Source organism: Chionomys nivalis, chromosome 18 (assembly GCF_950005125.1).
Source record: "Chionomys nivalis chromosome 18, mChiNiv1.1, whole genome shotgun sequence".
Lineage (NCBI taxonomy): Eukaryota > Metazoa > Chordata > Mammalia > Rodentia > Cricetidae > Chionomys > Chionomys nivalis.
In genome coordinates this window covers 28382552-28391982 of record NC_080103.1, presented here as the reverse complement: position 1 = coordinate 28391982, position 9431 = coordinate 28382552, and positions in this window count along the sequence as shown.

Below are 9431 nucleotides of genomic sequence, written 5' to 3'. Positions count from 1 at the left end.
AAGGATAACTAGGTAGAGATGGTTCTTTCCCTCTACCTTTATGTGGGGTCTGAGGATCAAACTCAGGTCCCCGCAGCAAGTGCCTTTTCAGCCATCCAGCCACCTTGCCGGTCTCGGATGCTCTTACTAAACCTTAATAGATATGTGCTGGGTGAAAAATCACAATGAATCAGCAGCAGAAGAAGTGTCTGAGGACCTGGCTTCTGCCTTCTTTTAGAAATTTCATCACTTTCTTTCCCAAAGGCGGGCTTGGGAGCCAGAAACTGATGTCTGAGTGATTGCTGTAGTCCCCTGGCTCCAAAGAGCATAATTCAGGAAGCAAATATTTTCAGTAAATTAAAGCAAGAAGCAACATGTTCTTATGCAGGCTCATTTCTTGTCTTCTTGCTGTTCATCAACAAAGGAGACTTTTCCTCCGAGTAGGCATTATGATGTATTATTATCTTTGCTGTTAGTCTTTCTGCGAATTGAGACACTTACAGGTAACAAGCAAGAAAAAAAAAGTCCCCTTGGGAAATTGACTTCAGAGAAAATTCCAACACCCATTGTTTTTCTTGATTTCTTTTTGGCAAGGGTTCCAAATTCTGGCTGTCGTTGCATAGTTTGAGTTTACTCCAATAGGAAAGGAGATTCCATCTTTATTTATAGCTCCTGCTGACAACCCCCACCATGGGTGGGAGCCCAGGATTTCTGGAGCCAGCCTTGGCATCTGAGCTTTCTGGATGTAGGAGTCCAAAAGGTTCCTGTAAGCCTTCCTGAGTGAAAACTCTGTGCTGTGGCCTCCCCCAACAACAGAACGGCCGCAGGGCTTCTTCATAGTATAGTTTGTTTGTAACAAAGCTTAAATTCTCCTTAGCGTTAATGATTCTGCTAATAGACAACAAACCTCACTGATTGAAACATCAGTCTGCCAGTTCCAATTTGCCTCAAATACCAGAGAGAAGGGGGGAGGGAAAAAGTGTCTTTTATTTCAAAGAATCTGAACTATTATCCATGTTATCCATGTACATGGTATACCAAGGATGACATCATTGATGCCTTACATCACACCTCAGGGTGGGTGTTCTTATATGCCCTACTGTATAGATGATGGGTTAGACTTTTAGAGAGGCTAGCATGCAGTCAAAAATAACATAGTCCACTAAATCAATAGAGGTAGCATGTGCCAATGTTAACTGTCAATCAAGAGTATGTATGCCTTCATTTCTCCCTGCTCTTGATTGTGAAGGTTAGGATATTACCATTTGTAATATCCTGTCACCATGATTTGCCAGCAGTAACGGACTTCTGTTACTGTTAATATGGTGACCTGGAATTTTGAGCTAAATTTTGAGCTAAACCTTTTCTTAAGCTGTCTTTTTCTTGGGGTATTTTATCACAAAAACAGAAATGCAACTGGATTATGTTATCTTTCCTGTTTCCTTCTAAGACTTGCAAAAGTGCCTGGCTATAGACAGTGTTCATAAGATGCTGTAAATGACTACAACGTAACTCCTGCACCTAAGGCTCAGGGAACATTGCTGAAGAGGGGGCAGAAAAACTGTAAGAGTCAGGAGGAGAAGCTTTGCAGTGAGATTGTCTCCTGGTAATGTTCAGGAGATACAGCTACAAAGTCTCACCAACATGACTATCTCATCCTGAGCTGAACAAGAACAACAATATACATGCTAAAATGAACTGGGGAAAGAGAGCCCAGTAGGTCTCAACCCTACACAGAGAACTACAGGCAACTAAGCAATGCCAAAAGTGGGAGAAAGACTTCTCCAGTGAAAATCCTGGCAATTGGCTGTCCAACGCTAAACGGTCTGCCCTGAACACATACATAAAAGTAACATTATAGGGACTATGTTTAGGAATATATATGTATACAAATATGTTTGTAGTGAAAATTAATGAAAAATGAGACCATGAATTTGAAAAAGAACAAGGAGAAAAATGTGGGTGAATATAAATGGAGAAAAGGGAGGGGCATAATCTACTTATATTAATTTCAAGGAATAAAAGAATTAATTTAAAGGGTGCTGTAAAGAGTTGAAATCAAAATTTGGGTTTATCTAAACTCCTCTTCCTTCACAAAATTTCTCCAAAGTGATTGACACATTAATGCCCTTAGTTAATGGTAGCTATAATTATTATTGTGGGGATTACAAAATGTCTCTGGATTAGTGAATAATAATCCAGAATAATGCAAATACTACATCCATGTTTTTAATGAAAGAAATACTGTTTTTCTCACAAAGCCAGGATATTGCAAAAGAAAAAAAGAAATACTATTTTTCAATAAGAAAAACCTGAGTTAGATTATGTGACTGCATGCAAGTGTGTGTGTGTGTGAGTGTGTGTGTGTGTGTGTGAGTAAGCCTCATATTTCAAAGCTATCATATTTTATACAATATTTTATTATTCTTGATGAATCACAGACATGAAAAAAACCATGAAGTCAACTTAAAAATGTCTTGTATATGCTTATGTGAATGGTAGTCATATGTCATATGAGACATGTCAGTGTGCATGTGTCACAGTGCACATAGAGGCGGGAAGACAGCCATGGGTGTCAGTCTTCACCATGTGTCACCGTGTGCATGTGTCACAGTGCGTGTGTCACAGTATGCATGTGTCACCGTGCACGTAGAGGCAAGAAGACAGCCACGGGTGTCAGTCTTCACCATCAACCTTGTTTTGAAGCAGGGTCTCTTGTCACGCACGCACTGTGCATACAGATTAACTGGTCACTGACTTCAGGGATTCTCCGATCTCTCCTCCCCATGAGCTGTAGGCGTGCTGGGGTTACAGACAGGAGCTACCATGTTGTTTTAAAGTGTAGGTTCTGGGGATTTGATCTCAAGCCCTCATGCTTGTGTAGTAAACACTTTAACACTGAACCATCTGTGACGACAGGGTTTATAGATCTTAAGCACTCAGAAACCCCTAACCCCCCACCTCCATCCCCCATGCCCTTTAGAGATAGCTAAATAAAAGAAGCATACATATAGATATGATAGCGTAGATACAGGTAGATAGACACGCATAAGGTTGAAGATGGTACCTAGAACAACTGCGTATTATCTCGACTGATGGCAGGATCACTCACTCCAGTTCTCATTCATCTTTCCATATCAAGAGACACCTAAAAAACTGATGCAGAGTAACTCATGATCCAAATTCAGGCAATGGCCCCTGATCCATAATTTCAATAAGCTTTCTTAAAATCCATGAACTTTTACCAAACTGGATTTATCTTTAGATGGCGGGTAATATTTATCTAGCAACAATACTCATCACATGGTAAGATCATTGCGGAAATCTGTAAGAAAGCCAACTCTTCATTTTGACATTCTCTACATCTTAATGTTTTACCACTTACCTGCATTTTAACAGTCTCTAAAATCAAGATGTCTTCTAATCAATATTTTATGAAAACAGTATCTCCTTTTATTTTCTTACAAGATGTTATTAAAGTCACGCTATCTTTCCATCCGTGGCAACTGAAGATCAAGAAAGAGTAGTATTTATAAGAAAAGTGATAGACAGCTTTATAATCTGAGCATATTAAAACTTGCAAAAATGATAAGGAAACACGAAGATCTTGAAGCATGAAGGCAAAGATCATGAAACTTCAGTTCACATAGGGAAATATAATCAGGCAGCAATATAAGTGACCTTGCTAGGACTCAGATGAATGCAAATCAAAAAAAAAAGAAAGCCAGCTTTGTGTCTTCCAAATTTGCAAATGATTGCTTCTTTAAAATCCTCTGCTAATTAGTGTGAAATACAAAGAGTGTCCTATCAGGGGCTGTTATGGAAATTGCTGCAAAATTTCTGGATAGCAGTTTGGCAGTATAGATCAAAATCTTCCAAATGTTCACATTTTATTTATTCTCTTAGGAATACATTATGAGAATACAATCAGAAAGTGGTCTAAATACATTTTCCAACTAAGAACTATAAAAATAGAGGCATAGAGTTTACATAATTTCAGTTATACAGTGAATCAAGAAAAATTATAATAAATATATCAATAAATTAATAAGATTTTATTACTGTTAGTGTCCATTTGTGATTACTAGGTAAGCCAACATACATTATTTTAATAATCGGATAAAAATTTAAAATACAGAGAAAATGACTATCCAATATTTTGTCAAAATTCCCATATCTACCTGATAGAAGAGAAAGGAAGTTATTCATTACAAAGTCTGCTCATAAAGTATATTTATATGCCAGAAATTATGCATGTAGATTTTATATATATTTTTGAAGTATATCCTAGGCAAAATATTTCAAATTTTCTTGGATTTTGAAGACTTAACAGTACTGGTCTTTCCATTTAAAATATGGGAGCGAGTTGCTCTGTAGTTGTTTTATGACTACTTCCGTTCTTTTGCCACACAGGCAGCTCACTGGTTAAATTCAGCCCGCGAGCTTCGCCTTCCTGCATAAGGAAGTGTTTGGTGTCCTCACTGAATATGGGATTAGTCAGCTCTTTATTATCTCCTGCAAATAATAGTCGGATGCCGTTCTTATCATCTAAACTTCTATCCAAAAGCCAACCGAGACTTTAAGCTGCTAATGAATGGTTATATAATAAGAATATCGCGGAATTCCCTTTTTAATGGGATGCCAGTATTTAGTTCAATACTGCAGCTCACAGAGCAGCCTCCTGGAGAGCTTGGCTGAGTTCTTGAATTTTAATGCTGTCTAAATTTTGAGACTGTCATTCATGTATACAATGTATTTTGATCATCCCCTCCCCGCTCAACTTCTCCCAGACCGCACCATCTCCCCTCCCAGTTTCAGGTTCTCTTTTCTTTTTTTCTCCTTTATAACTCGCTGAGCTGCTGCCATATTCAACATGGGTGTGGGGCCACCCATTGAGCATAGGCCACCCATAAGGGCCACAGCACTGAAGAGCAGTGACTCTCCTTCCTCCAGGGCCACCAGTTGTCCTGGCTGACTTTGAGTCTCCCTACCTCTCCACTTCACCTTGCAATCTTATTCTCGTATATATATCCCAAATCACAAGAGCCCTTTGCTTATGTCTTTGATATTAGAAAAAAAGAAAATCAAACAATTAAGTGGATCCTACATTTATGCACTATATTTCTCCTCTATTTTAATAACTTCGTTCTTGTTCTATTTATTGTTTAACATATTTGCCTTTGGTATTTTACTTAGATATCCTGACATAAGGATAGCATTTAGGAACCTCTAGTATCTCATAAACTAGTGAGCTGGTAGGACATGTGGGTAGATATAAGAGGAAAATTTAACTTTCCCTTTAGTCAAAACAAGTACTGAGGGCACAGCATTAGCCAGAGAGACTTCTGGGAGAAAGGAAGCGATGACACACAGGCTTTAATGTCAGCTCTGCTTTGTTTTTTTTTTTTTCTGTTTAAACAAAAAGGAAGGTTTTAATGTTAACGTAGCAAAATTACATATAACAAAAGAGCTATCAAGCAAGAATTATAGCTACAATATTGGTATATACTTTATCTTTTATAATAACTAAGGATAATTATAACTAAGACTCCAAAAGGATAAAATATTACCTAAGTAAACAGGTAGTGCATTGTAAGCAACTTCCAAAACTCTGGAATTGACAGAGACACCCCACTGCCTGGACAGTCACCCAAAGTTCTTCTGTAACATTGTGGGTACCCATCTTTAGCTTACTGGAGCATAGTATCCAGCAGACTTTTCCATGAAGCAAGAAATTTCAAATACAGTTCTGCCTATATTGGCATTTTGTCAGTCACTTTCTTTTGTGTCCTGCAGAATGTCCTGCAGAATCCCCATCAGCTCTGCTTTGGAAGAGAGTGGAAAGAGATGGGCTTCCGCTCAATGGTAATCTTACAGTACTAGGGCTCTCCTCACAACTCCCCACATTCCTACTCTCAAATCAGCCAAAGGAACCTCTTCTCCAGTAGGCATGGGGTTCTCCTTGGTGAGTCTGGCGCTACCCCATGATGTCATAGCCACAAAATTCTCACATGGAAAGTGCAGACATCAGGTGGGTTCTGTTTTTCCCTTGCAACACCTCAGCACTTTCCCACTGTTCACAACTTTGGTTTAGACTATGGATGTCATTATTGGCACCATCTCTAATGCAGATGACACAGGAGAGATGCTTCTAAGACGCTTCTAAGATGCCCCGCTTCTTTTGTAAGTTGCAGAGTTACTGTTCTCCTCACAGACTTTCTTTTGCTTTCTTTGTAACTTGTCTTCTTGAGAAAACAACGCTGTGGTCAGATTTGTTATTGCTTGGTTGATACATGTCTGTGATTCTCCCTTCTCAGATCTAAAATATCCACTCTCTTGCTCCAGGCTATTGCGTATGTTCTTTCTCCACCACCCTTCCACTGGTTCACACTCAGTTATCACATTTAGAGAAACAGTCAAACTTTACACGTACGAGAGCCCAGAAAATGGAACTCCCACACAGTCTGTCCTAGAAAGCTTTGGAGGACTGGAGAAAAAAAAAAAAAAAAAACAAGGAAAATGGCAAGGCTTGTGGAACAGCTGCTAGGATACAGTAGCCAAGGGAAGGAAGTCCTGTGAGGACAACTCTGCAGGCTGTAGAGACCCAGAAGAAAGCTCCAGAGGAAAGGAAGGGAGTCCGTTTGAAAGACACTCTAGGTGAATACTTGACAGGCATGATAGATTAATCAATCCCGTACAAAGGGAAAGCCAAATGAAATGCTAGTATAATTCCTGCATGCTGTTCAATTTGATCAGCAAATGATACTTACATCATTATTGGGGTTTAGCCATTGGATATTTATTTCACCATGAACTAAGATATGACTTGATTGGGACACGATGTTTGAGCAATGGTAGTATAAGGGTGTTAATTTCCCATCAATGCAAAACGACATCTAGGACAATGTGTGCGTGGTAAATCAAGAGCTAATGTACACACTGAAAAGCGAGATGAAAATAGCATAAGGCAAAACTGTAATAACACACAGCCACTGTCTCAGACCAGGATGGTTGACTGGGACTCAGGAGATCTACTCAAAGACCAGGGTCTCAAAGTTTTAAATGTCAAAACACCTTTGTAATTGTTTTACAGATAACAGATGTCTTTGATTTGAGAAACTAACCCAGCATGCATTGTAGCACCGACCACGTGTCTGGCAAAGAGTTCAACTCTCTGTGCATCACAGATCAGAAGGCATAAACAGAGTCTGACACTCCAGGAGCGTGTCTTCTAGGAGGATGTAAGGGGTGACGACCCCAGTCCAGGAAGAAACTTACATTTGAATTCAAACTATAGGAACCTTAACTTTTAAAGAAAATGTGTAATAAGCACCCTACTGAATTTATAATTGAGACTCAAAGGGTATTGGCAGTGAGTTGCTGGTTGAGCACCTTTCTATGGCTTTACTAGTTTGACCTCATGAAAGCCCCGAAGAGCAGAATTAAGTTGAAGGACCAATGTGTCTTAGACTATGGCTTAGACCCTAGTCTTGTTCTTATAAAAGTGACTATTTGCTTTGTACTAGATACTATTATTCTTATAAAAGCAACCTAGGTTCCTGTTCCCTTTTGCCCAATGACTATCTAAGAGACAGCCAAAGAAGGACAGAAAAATAAGGAAATGAAAACAAAAGAGCCAGAGACATGGAGGCCACAGAGAAGGACACCAGCGCTGTAAATGCTGTGTGTGCTAGGACCCTGGGGGCAATTTCTCAAATGGCTTTCTTGCCATTGTTGCATATTTTGCTTGGACATCCTGTCACTTCCTCTGTACCCTCTGTGACAGAAATATTTGTGAGGAAGGTTAAAATCACTAAGAAGTTGTTTATGTGGCATGTTTCTTGGCAAGAGACATATTTTCTGCTCTTGGGAGAGCTGCCTTTGAGCTGACAGGTAAACTCACAGCTGGATTAAGGAGCAATCTTTGGTGATCACACATCTGAAACATGAACTAAAAACTTACCGTTAAGTTTTTAGTGGTCCTTGTATATAATATACATGTGTGTGCACGTGAACATGCCACATATATGAGAAGGTGTCGTGTGTGTGCACAGATAGTTTGCCCTTGTGCTTTCCTTCTGATGAGATTCATCTTTCTCCATGCTGGGATAGGCTGCCAAGAAAAGGAGGGAGCAATCGAGGCCTGAAGGAGAAAGACAAAACATTAAAAATAATCGGTTGCTTTTTTTTCACATAGATCTGCAAACCCACTAGCGTGGAAACTCAACTCAGAGACTGCTTATTCAATTAATATTGATAGGAGTGTCACTCAATTAGAGCAGATAAAAAGGCCAGAGAGATGATCCAGTGGGTTAGGACGCTTGCCACCAAGTCTGAGGACTTGAGTTCAAACCTTGGGATTTACATATTGGAAGAAAAAGACTCCTGATATTTGTTCCTTTCCATCTACATGTACTCACCACACACCACACACACACATACATACACATACACACCACACACGCACACACACACACTACATAAATGTAAAAAATAAAAAGAAATTAAATAGATGTACAAATGAACAAATCAGGTGTACAATCCTATTTTAGAAACATGTATGACCAATGTATATTAGACAATAGATATCATCACACAGAGCTGACATGTGAGAGCACATGTGTGCACTGTACCTGAGAACACATGGCACACAATATCTTCTGTGATTTAGTTCAGGCAGAGGCAAGTCAATATAAGGTCAAGCAGTCTGAGAGCCTGTGGCAATGCTGTGGACAACAATATTCCTCCTAGGAGGCTCCTGGAGGGCTGACAAAGCTTTGGCTGAGGACTGAACTCTGCGTGGGGCCTGTTCCAGTAACAGTGATCGGTCACCAGGTTTAGAAAGCACACCGCTTGGGGACATTGCACAGCTCTGTTTTTGCTGAGTGGGGACCAGCACCTAGTTCCTCCTTCAGACAAATGTTTAGATAAGCTAGAGAAAATAGGAATTTGTGGGGGAGGGAGAGGGGTCAGCCCACACAACTACAAAATCTTAGCCACACACTGAACTAAAGCTGGCAACTTTTCTTGTTAATTCTGGTTATTTCATTCTATCCCCAAAGATCCTGTTCCCATTCATCTACCTTACTGCTTCTGGGTGACCTTTCTGAAGCTGAGCTCTGGTTATGCTGACCTTCCTTTAAAAATGTGAGGCTGGTGCCCCTGGGGAGATGGTTCAGCAAGTGAGGGACCTTGTTATCTAGTTATAGAGACCTTACTGACAATCCTAACACTCCCATAAAAGTGGGAATAGCCATGCATGCTCCTGAAATACCAGGGCTGTGGTGAAGGAGACGAGGGGATCACAGGGGCTTGCTGGCTGGCTGGTCTAGCTGAAGGTAGAGTGAGAGGCCATGTCTCAAAAGAATAAGGAGAGAAAGGCAGAGGAGGACAGCTGGCATCCTCCTGCAGCTTCTATGTGTGCTGGGACACATATCCACCATGCTTACATT